This window comes from Heptranchias perlo, chromosome 11, assembly GCF_035084215.1.
Source record: "Heptranchias perlo isolate sHepPer1 chromosome 11, sHepPer1.hap1, whole genome shotgun sequence".
In the NCBI taxonomy this organism is placed as follows: domain Eukaryota; kingdom Metazoa; phylum Chordata; class Chondrichthyes; order Hexanchiformes; family Hexanchidae; genus Heptranchias; species Heptranchias perlo.
In genome coordinates this window covers 33163410-33175736 of record NC_090335.1, presented here as the reverse complement: position 1 = coordinate 33175736, position 12327 = coordinate 33163410, and the positions used below count along the sequence as shown (strand labels likewise).

Here is a 12327-nt window from a genome sequence, read left to right as displayed (position 1 = left end):
CCGACCTCTTATCTTGAGACTATGATCCCTAGCTCTAGACTCTCCAGACAGGAGAAACGGCCTCTCCGCATCTACCTTGTCAAGCCCTCTAAGAATTTTATACATTTCAATGAGATCACCTCTCATTCTTCTAAACTCCAGAGAGTGTAGGCCCAGTCTACTCAATCTCTTCTCATTGGACAACCCCTCATCCCCAGAATCAATGTAGTGAATCTTCGTTGCATCCCCTCTAAAACAAATATCTCCTTCCTTAGGTAAGGAGACCAAACATGTACTCCAGGTGTGATCTCACCAGAGCCCTATATAATTGCAGCAAGACCTCCTTACTCTTATACACCAACCCCCTTGCAATAAAGGCTAACATACTATTTGCCTTCCTAATTGCTTGCTGTACATGCATGTTAACTTTCTGTGATTCGTGTACAAGGACACCCAAATCTCTTTGACTATCAACATTTCGCAGTCTCTCACTTTTTAAGAAATATTCGGCTTTTCCATTCTTCCTACCACATTTCCCCACATTATACTCCATCTGCCACCTTCTCGTCCACTCACTTGACCTGTCCATATCCCTTAGCAGACTCTTTACGTCCTCCTCACAGCTTACTTTCCTACCTAGCTTTGTATCGTCAGCAAATTTGGATACATTACACTCGTTCCCCTCATCTAAGTCATTGATATATATTGTATAGCTGAGGCCCAAGCACTGATCCTTGCAGCACCCTGCTAGTTACAACCTGACAACCCAGAAATGACCTGTTTATCCCTACTCTCTGTTTTCTGTCCGTTAACCGATCCTCAATCCATGCTAATATATTACCCCTAATCCCATGAGCCCTAATCTTGAGTAACAGCCTCTTGTGTGGCACCTTAACGAATGCCTTTTGAAAATTCAAATATACTACATCTACTGGTGCCCCCTTATCTAACCTGCTAGTTAAACCCTCAAGAAACTCTAATAAGTTTGTCAAACACGATTTCCCTTTCATAAAATCTAATCTGCCTAATCATATTATGATTTTCTCAGCGCCCTGTTACTAAATCCTTAATAATGGATTCTAGCATTTTCCCTACTACTGATATCAGGCTAACTGGCCTATAGTTCCCTGTTTTCTCTCTCCCTCCTTCCTTGAATACAGGGTTACATTTGCTACCTTCCAATCCAGGGGGACCATTCTAGAATCTAAAGAATTCTGGAAGATCAAAACCAATGCATCCACTATCTCTGCAGCCACCTCTTTTAAAACCCTAGGATGGAGACCATCAGGTCCAGGGGATTTGTCAGCCTTTTAGTCCCATTAATTTCTCCAATACTTTTACTTTACTGATCTTAATTCCTCACTCTCTTTAGATCCTTGGTTCCCCACTATTTCCGGTTTGTTTTTTGTGTCTTCTACTGTGAAGACAGATACAAAATATTTGTTTAACGTCTCTGCCATTTCCCTATTCCCCATTATAATTTCTCCTGTTTCTGCCTCTAAGGGACCCATGTTTACTTTCACTAATCTCTTCCTTTTTACATACTTGTAGAAGCTCTTACAATCTGTTTTTATATTTCTTGCTAGCTTACTATCATATTCAATTTTCTCCCTCTTTATCAATTTCCTGGTCATCCTTTGCTGATTTCTAAAACCCTTCCAACCCTCAGTCTTACTACTCTTTTTAGCAACATTTGAGGCCTTTCTTTTAATCTAATACTGTCCTTAACTTCTATAGTTAGCCACGGTTAGATAACTTTTCCTCTGGAGTTTATATTTCATTCAGAATTATGAATTATTTCTTTAGATATTCACCACAGCTTATCTACCGTCATATCTTTTAATCTAATTTCCCAATCCGCCCCTCGTACCTACATAATTGGCTTTGTTTAAATTTAAGACCCTAGTTTCAAACTGGACTACATCACTCTCAAACTCAATATGAAATTCTATCATATTATGACCACTCTACCCCAGAGGATCCTCAACTATAAGATTACTAATTAACCCTGTCTCATTACACACTACTAGATCTAAAATAGCCTGTTCCCTAGTTGGTTTATCGACGTATTGTTCTACAAAACTATCTTGAATGCATTCCACGAACTCATCCTCCAAACTACTTTTGCCAATTTGGTTTGCCCAGTCTATATGAAGATTAAAGACACCCACGATTATTGCATTACACTTGTTATATGCTCCTCTAATTTCCTGATTTAAACTCTGTCTAACACTATAACTACTGTTAGGAGGCCTATAAACTACTCCCACCAGTATTTTTTGGCCCTTGTTATTTCTTAGCTTCATCCAAACTGATTCTACATCCTGATTTTCAGACTTAAGATCCTTTCTCATTACTGCCTTCATCTCATCCTTTATTATTGGGGCTACCACCCACCCACCGACCTTTCCATTTTGCCTATCTTTTCTAAAAGTCAAGTACCCTGGAATATTTAGTTCCCAACCTTGCTCACCCCGCAACCACGTCTCAGTAATGGCCACTAGATCAAACCCATTTATCTCTATTTGTGCCATTAATTCATCTATCTAGTTGCAAATACTTCTTACATTCAGATATAGCCTCTTTAATTTTTCCCTGGTGTGACCTTAGTCACTAATGCCCTATTGCCTTTGTTAAACTCTTTGGGTGCTAAATTGGGCCGTGTGGCGCACGTTGTTTTGGCGCGACGCGGCTTCTCGAGCAACCAAGATGCCGTCTTGGCTGCGTACACACATTTCCAGCTTGCCATCTTGGTATAGGAGTTAGCGTAGGCGCAGACAACGAATGCTGGAATCATGTAAAGTAAGGAGAAAATGACTTCTATCAGTGTGCAACGCTGATTTCAAGTGATGGTCACCATTTTTGCACTTAACGCTCAACTCAATGCAGTGTTAACCCCGACCATCTGAACATGTCTTGGAGTGCATGGAGGATCTCCACCAGCGCTATTTAAAGGGACCATGCATGATTTACAGGTTAGTGGCTGGATTATTGCTTCTGGCTGCCGATACATTTGTAACTGTTTTTAGAGGTCTCCTATACTTGAAGACTAGTGGACATAGACCAACATTTAGAGCCAGGATGTGCAAGAGTGAAGTTAGGAAATGCTTCTGCATGCAAAGGGTGGGAGAAGTTTGAAACGCTCTTCTGCAAATGGCAGTTGATGCTAGCTCAATTGTGAATTCTAAATTTGAGATTGATAGATTTCTGTGAACCAAGGGTATTCAGGGATTTGGGGCTAAAGCGGGTATTTGGAGTTAGGTCACAGGTCCACCATGATCATTGAATGGCAGAACAGGCTCGAGGGGCTAAATGCCACTGCCACTTGCTGCTTCCTGTTATGCGCCACCTTCTTCAGAAAGAAAGCGGGACGTGTGTCTGGGTGATGTGCCTGTCATGGTGGAATAGCTGCCAGTGTTTGTGGCCTGTGAGTTGTGGGTGAGCAGCATGCATCAGTGGTAATGTGTAAGGGTGAAAGGAAGCATCTGATTGGAAGAGTTGAGTACTGATAGAAAGAGTTTGTTGGTATGTGGGTGATGGGGGTGTCATGCGTGGAGCAGTGGATGTGGCTAGTGGTGTAATTGGTAGGAGATGCTCCTTGACAGTTGACCTCACTCACCTTGACTACTCATATCAAAGCATTGAACTTCTTCCTGCACTGCATCCATGTTCATGATGCTGTGCGCCTCGCATTAACTTCAGCCCCTACTGCCTCCCACTGCCTTTTGGGCATATGTCTGGAGGGCCTCTTGCCCACCCTTCCGCGGATATAGGATGTCCCTCCTTTTGTCTCCCTCTTCCACCAAGGCCTCTAGTGCATCAGCAGAGAACCTTGGTGCACGCACTCTCGCAGGTCTGGTACCAACTCGGATTGGCAGATTGGTGAAGTCTGGCATGCAGATTGGAGGATGTGGGATTTAGTGGTGCGCAACCTTTATGCAATGTTTTGACATAACTCATCAGTATGTAAACATAGGAATGGGACCTGCAACTGTGCTTTATGTGTGCAATGTCTGATCTCCATTCAGACTCCGTGCAGATAGCAAGCTGTTATATTCAGCAAATAACAGGTACCAGCTACCTTTAAGAGATTTCTGAAAGACAGCCTGCCTTTGAGATTGGAGCTCCGCCTGCTGGTGGAAAGTGTGAATTGCATGGAATCCTGGTTCAACGCTGATTTCCAACTCAGATTGCAGGTAAGTCCTCAGGTCTCACGAAAATCTCGTCCTGCCTGCACAGGGACCATTGGATGCAGGGTAATAGTGGATCGTGCTACCCCCACCCAAAAACAGGCCCTATCCAATTTTTCCCCCTTTGTCCCTTCCTGACACACTCTGTTTTTACCCAAATCGCTACTTCGCTCTACGGCCTTGACTTTTCTCTTTAGACTTATAAATTTACCCTTACCTGAACCCGCCCCCCACCCCCTTATTAGTTTAAAGCCCTATCTACCGCCCGATTATTCGATTCGCCAGGACACTGGTCCCAGCCCGGTTTAAATGGAGCCCATGCCAATGGAACAGCTCACTCTTTCCCCAGTTCTGGTGCCAGTGCCCCTGAATTGAAACCTCTGTTTCCCACACCACTCTTTCAGCCACACATTTAACCATCTAATCTGTTTGTCCCTATGCCAATTTGCTCGTGGCTCAGGTTGTAATCCGGAGATTATTGCCTTTTGAGGTTCTGCTTTTTAATTTGGACCCTAGCTCCTCAAACTCCCTCAGCAGAACCTCATTCCTAGTTCTACCTATGTCGCTAGTTCCTACGTGGACCACGACAATTGGATCCTCCCCCTCCTGCTTCAAGTTCTTCTCTATCTGTGAGGAGATTCCTTAGCCTTGGCACCGGGCAGGCAACACAGCCTTCAGGGTTCCCAGTCGCGGTTGCAGAGAACAGTATCTATCCCCCTGACTATACTATCCCCCAACACTACCACATTCATTTTCTCTCCCCCCCCACGTGAATGGCCTCTTGTACCATGGTGCAGTGGTCAAATTGCCCATCCTCCCTGCAGTCTTTGTTCTCATCCACACAGGTAGCAAGTACTTTGTACCTGTTGGACAAAGTCAAAGACTGAGGCTCCTCCAGCACTGCATCTGGGGTCCCGTTAGCTGCCTGACTCGCAGTCACATACTTCTGTCCCTGACCACTAACCAAATCTAAACCACTACCTAACCTAAGGGGTGTGACCGCCTCCTGGATCAAAGTGTCCAGGTAACTCTCCCCCTCCCTGATGCATCGCAATGTCTGCAGCTTGGACTGCAGCTCAACAACTCTGAGCCGAAGTTCCTCGAGTTGCAGACACTTACTGCAGATGTGGTTGCCTGGGATCACGCTGCTCTCCACAAACTCCCACATGCTAAACTTACGGCACTCCACCTGCACTGCCTTACCTTGTTTTATTTATTTACTTAAAGTATTTATATAATTTCTTCGCTGGTTTATTTTTTTTTAAACTAATTAATTTATCTCGTTTAAGTTATTAATTTAATAAAGTATTGGCAAGTTAAAGGCACATTACTAGTTTAAACCTCTTCACCTCTCCCCTAGCTTAGGGAGCAAAAAAATGTGTTATTTTCTTTGGGTTTGGGCTGAGATTTCTTTGTTGAGACTGAGAATTCTTGTGTTCAGACAAATTTTCATACATTTTGGACCCCCTCAAACTGACAAGATCAGTTGTCGTAGGGGAAGTTGACGTAGTCGGAAGCCCAGGCAAACAAGCCATCCGTCACCTGTCGTATACACTTATGTGCAGACAACTGAGAGACCCTGGAGATATCACTGGTGGAGCCCTGGAAGGATCCGGTGGCAAAGGAATTGAGGGTAGTGGTGACTTTAACTAACTTTAACGACGGATGGCTTTGTTTGCCTGAGCATCTGACTACTTCAACTTCCCCCGCGACGACATCAACTAGACTGAGAGGACAGTGGGCTTCAACTCTCTGCCTGGCTTCCCATGGTGCAGGGTGCAATTGATTGCACACACGTAGCAATACAAGGATCTCCACATGAGCCAGGACTGTTCATAAACCGAAAGGGATATCACTCCATCAATGCACAGCTGGTGTGCGACCAGCGGAGGAGGTTTCTGAAGGTGTGTGCCAGATTCCCTGGCAGCTACCATGATTCCTTCATTTTGTGTGAGTCCAACATCCCAGACCTCTTCCACACACGAGACAGACTTAAGGCTGGCTCCTTGGAGACATGGGATACCTCCTGCAGACGTGGTTCATCATACCTGTGAGAAACCCCACCAACGAGGCACAGCAACGGTACGACCAGAGTCACATCACCACCAGGTCTGTCATTGAACAAGCCATAGGAATGCTGAAGATGCGCTTCAGGTGCCTGGATAGATCTGGGGATCCCTTCTGTACTCGCCAGCGAAGGTGTGCAGAATAATAGTCATGTGTTGTGTCCTGCACAACATAGCTCAGCAGAGAGGGTTACAGGTGGAGGTGCTCGAATGAACTCATGAAACAGCCTCATCTGCCAGCAACATTGAAGAAGAGGATGAGGACGAGGAGGAGGAAAATGAAGATGGGGAACCCATCGCCAGAGCAACGGAGCACATTGCTGCTCGTGATGCCAGGGACTCACTTATCTCTAACAGGTTCTCATATTTAGATCTGCAAATTGAAGAATATCAACTACTCAGGCCGCCTGGAACAACCACCAGCACCACCCGCCTCCCCCACCCAGTTTGCACAAAATAGTCCTTCATCCACGCATACACCCATTGCACACATGCCCAATGGGTGGCATCATATCTTGACATTCATGATGAAGCACATGAAAGAGCGATTTCACAAAAGGGACTCAAGAATGGGCAAGAGGTGGCAGTGGTGGTGAGAATTATAGCATTTAATGCGGAGTTAACAAAAAACAAATATAAATTCAAAACATGATCTACCGTCAGACACACTTGGTGATTACAAGATCTTAGCCTTCCTCTTCCTACCACTTCTATGTGGTGCATCCCCTGTGGCTTCAGCAGAGATGTAGTGGCAGGTTGCTCAGATTCATTCCCTGACTGATAACATGCTCTCGGCCTATGACCTCTGGGTTTTGGAGCCCGAGAGAGCCCCGCCAAAGACTGCTCCACCTGCGCCTGTGCAGGGGCAGACTTGGGCGTTGGGAGAGGAGGCAGCATTGCGAGTATTGGTTAGGAGGGGGGAGCGATGGGTGAAAGGAGGGGGCGCTTTGAGTGGAGTCCCCATTTCCATGTCCCTGTTTGCCCATCATCCCTCTCCCGGGCCAGCGCAACATCGCTCCCAACACTCTGCTGGCCAGCAGGCTGGTGAGGAGATGTGCCGTGTTCTAAGGCCACGGCTGAAGTTTTTGCCTGCCTGTTTAAGGCGGCAGACATGTTGGCATCCAGAGTCCACACAGCCATTGTCATGTCCTGAATGGACTCATTGGAGAGCCGTGCTTGAAGCTCAGTGGAGATTACCATTCTCTCCATCGCAGACATTCCTGCACTTACCTGCACCACCAATCCACTAGCGATGTTGTTGGACTCCTCCATCCTCTCCGCTATTGTGGAGAGTGTGTGTGAGACATCTTTTCCATTACCTCGCAAAGGTGGAGCTGTACCTCGATCGTTCTCAATCTCAACGATGTCTGTGTCCAGCTGAGCAGAGCTTGGAGAGGAGTGTGCCCTCCGATGTGGACTCTCCACAGCTGCCCCTGCCAAGAATGTTTGCTCGCGCACACTTGTGAGTGTTGAATTACCAGATGAATTACCGAAGTGCCAGTATATGTGCTGGTGCATGGATGGATTCATGTGACAGTGCGCCCTCGGAAGAATTGAACTCCTCTGAGGAATCTCCTTCTTTCATGGAAGCTGTCTCTTCATTAATCTATGAAGGCCCTGGAAGACAATATAAACCAATAATAAATAGTCATCGGAGAAGTTACAATCTTTCCAATGACAACACTGAGGTGTGGAACAGTTCAATCATTGATAAAATCAATTCATTATCTGTGTGAAAGATGTTAAAGTTCTGTCACCAGTCATCTGCGGGTTGCCAGTCTCTCCATCTCTGACGGTCAGGCATGCAACCGTTCGACTGGTGTCCATCGCCTCCTCCTCCTCCACATCTGTCATGGGTGCTACTTGCGTTGACGCCCCTCCAGTTCTACTCTCCCTTGCATTTTGCGCTCACTTCTACAAGGGGAGAAAGAACAGGCCTGTGACTGACTGATGGTGACGAGTTCATCCTTTGGATGTGTTGCTTTGGGTGAGGCTGACAATGATACAGATGCCTCAGAGGGTGACTATCAGACAGATTCATCACATTGCATCAGGATTGGGGTGAGCTGGAGTGGTGGGTTTACAAATGGGGAGGTAAGTTGATGATGAGACTTAAATGGGTGCGAGGAGTGATGTGATGGAGTAGGCTTGCCAACACAGAGTGAGAGAGTGGGGGAGGGGGGGTTCTTCTCTCAGGATGTGGGCGAATCACCATAAGTACTCACTTGTCCTGACCTGGTTAGGTCATTAAATCGCTTCCTGCATTGCACCCATGACCTGGGCACCGTGCTCCTGCTGCTCGGCCCCTCTGCCACCTCCAGCCACACCTTAGTGGCAGAAGCAGGGTGCTTCCTCCTGTCAGCTGGGTAGAGGACTTCCCTCCTGCTTCTGACACCAGCCAGAAGCAACTCAAGGGAGGAGTTGCTGAAACGGAATGCTGCCTTGTCTCTATGATGCTGCATTCTGGATGTTCCTCCTTTCTCCTTCAAAATCCATTTTTGCTATGGGCCTTTAAATACTCCAGTTCACAGCATGTCATGCCCGCAGCACAGCTTGGAGACGCGAAATCTGGAAGTAAAATTCATGGCCTTTAATTCAGTCGCGATCCCTCAAACCGACGCGCAAAATTTTTTCTGGGTTTCCCACGCAACTAATCACCCACCCACTGACTTCCTGCCGCCATGTTAAAATCATGTCCCAGGTGTTTACACTGGGTGGAGGCACTTATAATCGGTCTGTGGAAGTGCAAATCATGAGTTACCTGAATAGTGTATTGAAATTCATGGAACTTAAAAATGACATTTATGGCTAATTTAAATAATTTTCTCATATTATCCTTAGTACTATAACATTCGAATTTTTGAGTTTGACAAAAATATAAACATTTTTGAAGAATGTCTTTTTTCTAACACAGCAGCTAATCTGCAAATGTAAATTAGATTTAATTAACCTAATCATTAATATGTTATCTATAACAGTTTAACATCTATATTCTCCAAGATTTGCTGAGATAGTACAGTTTTGACAAATCCAATAAAGTCTTTTCGAATTGACCTAATTTCCATATGTAAATTAGGCTTAATAAACATAACTAATAACATAATTAGATGCTTCAAGTTTCATACAGATAGGTCATGGCATTTCTTAAATATATGAAAAAAGTATTTTAATTAACATAGTTTACAAATGTAAATTTTATTTTATTGACATCATTCACATGTTATATCCCAATGAGTTACACTTTTATTTTTTTAATTTGCAGTAATCTTCCTCAGAACCTTAATGCTTCCTCTCCTTTCAAGTCTACTTGTATTGGAGTTTGTAGTGCACGACCAATGAGCAGAAAATCTAAGGTACACATTGGTCTAATTCAGTGGAGTCTAAATTTGGACCAATTCAGATATACCTATGCCTTTAAATAAACCTGTGATTTAGACATGTAATGCAAGAGGATAAATAGCCCTTTGTACAAGTGTAACAGCATTTGTAGTACAAATATTTTGCCACTGTACGTAAGCGGAAAGCAAAACATCTCTGTATCCATATTTGATCAGTGTCCTGACAAGCTTGACCTGGAGTTCCCTCTTTCCCCCCCCCCCCCCCTTTCACAGCTAACTGCCTCTTGAACAATTCCACAGTTTTACCTCCACTGCCCTACCTGAAAATCATTGCAGTTATTGCCCACTCTTTACATGAAGAAGTGCATTCTGGTATCAGTCTCGAACTTGCCTTTTGCCAACTTGTACCCATTTTATTAAAATAGTGGTCTGAGTTTAACTTTATCTGTTCTGTTTAGTTCCCTGTCATTCAGCTGCTTTTAAGGCAGGTGATCTGAGTCCTCTGTCACCAGGGATCAGTCTTATTGATTATCAAAACTGAAACCAATGCAGTTTGACTAGAACGCTATGCAGTCAGCATGCCAAAGCATTAGCTGAAAGTTTAGAGGAACTACGGCCTGACTTCATCCGTAAAACTCAATTGTGATTCACAAAGGAGGGGTACAGATGTGACATTAGGTAGGTGCTTAACCTGCTGAAAATAGACAATCACTGTAAGTCCCGGCCATGTGTATTTCCTAGGATTAGCAAAGGAATTTAATAAGTTGATGCTTCTTACAGTTCACGATGGGAAGGGGTGGTTTCTTTCATCATTTTCAACATGGATCCTGAGAATTTATTCAGATACAAATCTATTATTGCTTTAATGTAGTTTGCAACCTCTTCATAAAGATAGAGACAACCAACAGAAATCCACTGCTTTCCTTGTTAATCCTTCTGATCTTTAAGCTCTGTGCAATTCTCTTGTGCCGAGTGCTCGCATTTTGTACAAGCTGTTGGCGTTTTGGATACCTGTTTGTGCTACTCATGTGGTGCTTGTAAAGCTCACCCATTTATGGGGCCTTTAAAAATTGCTCCATGAACCTTGCAATTTACCTCTTCTGTGCATGCACGATGTAGCGCACACAGAAGGTGATCAGGTGAAAACGCACAGGGGTCGCCATTGTCTTTAGAAAGTGTGTATTTAGGGTATCCCAGCTGCAGGGATTGCACTGTCTCACCTGCTTCAAGACTGTAAGCACGCTGCGGGGTCTGGTCTAATCTGGAGTGCAAGGGGACTATTACTACAGATGCAGTGCAGTAGCAAGGGCTGAAATCATTTACTGTGGGGGTTTCTTTTGCATAAACTTTTGCAAATTTACTAATTTTTTATCCAGATAGGAATTCAGGAAGCCTCCGAGTCACCAAGAGCCCAGTTAAACAAAGGCTGCTGATGTTGTTAATAGAAACAGGAATAATGCAGTGTATTAGTTGATCCCAGTTAGAATAGTGGTAATTGTCTGTAATTACTACCCATAAAAGAGGTGTCCGGTCAGAAGAAATTTCATCTGAGCACAGAGGCATGCACTCATCAAAAGACTCAGTTTAAAGGAATCTGAGTATTTGGAACACTTCATTATTTTGGTTCTAGAAAATGGCTTATCTGATCAGAGACAGTTAAGAACTGTATTGCTAGTTGATCTGCAAATTTTATTTGTTTCTCTGTATATTCCTCTCTTGTAATAAACTCAATTAGTAGTTCTAGCCTGAATTATATGATATGTCAGTTTGGCATTTTACTGCCATTTAGAAAAATCAGGAGTATACAGTGGCCAAACTATTTCCATTATTTACTCCAGTGATAGAAGACTGGAGTGTTAACCCTGTGACATACTATTCCAAGTCACTTAATATATAAGGTTGAGTTTTGATTCATAGGAGGCATGGGCCTTGATGCGGAAGCTGCTTTCTGTGGTGAGTATGACTAAGAAGAGTGTGGGGAGAATGCTTGAATGCTAACAGTTCTGATGTCCTAAACTACTAGATTAAAAACTTGTGTGTTTAAAGGACATCAGCAGTCATTTAATTAGCACTTGAAGTTCACTGCTAGATATTTATTACTACTTAAAATTGATATGATGTTTTAAAAGTATGTACTTATAGTCAGTTGGTGTTTCAGTGAGCATGGTACACAAAGTACAACATTAATAAACATGATAACGATGGAGGCTGAAGGCCGATAGAACCTTCTTTTAAAAATTCGTTCATGGGATATGGGCGTCGCTGGCGAGGCCGGCATTTATTGCCCGTCCCTAATTGCCCTTGAGAAGGTGGTGGTGAGCCGCCTTCTTGAGCCGCTGCAGTCTGAGTGGTGAAGGTTCTCCCACAGTGCAGTTAGGAGGGGAGTTCCAGGATTTTGACCCAGCGACGATGAAGGAACGGCGATATATTTCCAAGTCGGGGATGGTGTGTGACTTGAAGGGGAACGTGCAGATGGTGTTGTTCCCATGTGCCTGCTGCCCTTGTCCTTCTAGGTGGTAGAGGTCGCGGGTTTGGGAGATGCGGGTCGAAGAAGCCTTGGCGAGTTGCTGCAGAGCATCCTGTGGATGGTACACACTGCAGCCACGGTGCGCCGGTGGTGAAGGGAGTGAATGTTTAGGGTGGTGGATGGGGTGCCAATCAAGTGGGCTGCTTTGTCCTGGATGATGTTGAGCTTCTTGAGTGTTGCTGGAGCTGCACTCATCCAGGCAAGTGGAGAGTATTCCATCACACTCC

The 12327-nt window shown here is 44.5% G+C and overlaps 1 protein-coding gene across 1 annotated transcript in view; it reads left to right on the top strand.

Moving 5' to 3' along the window:
* LOC137326831 (interleukin-1 receptor accessory protein-like 1) overlaps nt 1–12327 on the top strand; it is a 1140124-nt gene that overhangs the window by 487982 nt on the left and 639815 nt on the right. The gene's annotated exons all lie outside the window — the stretch shown is intronic.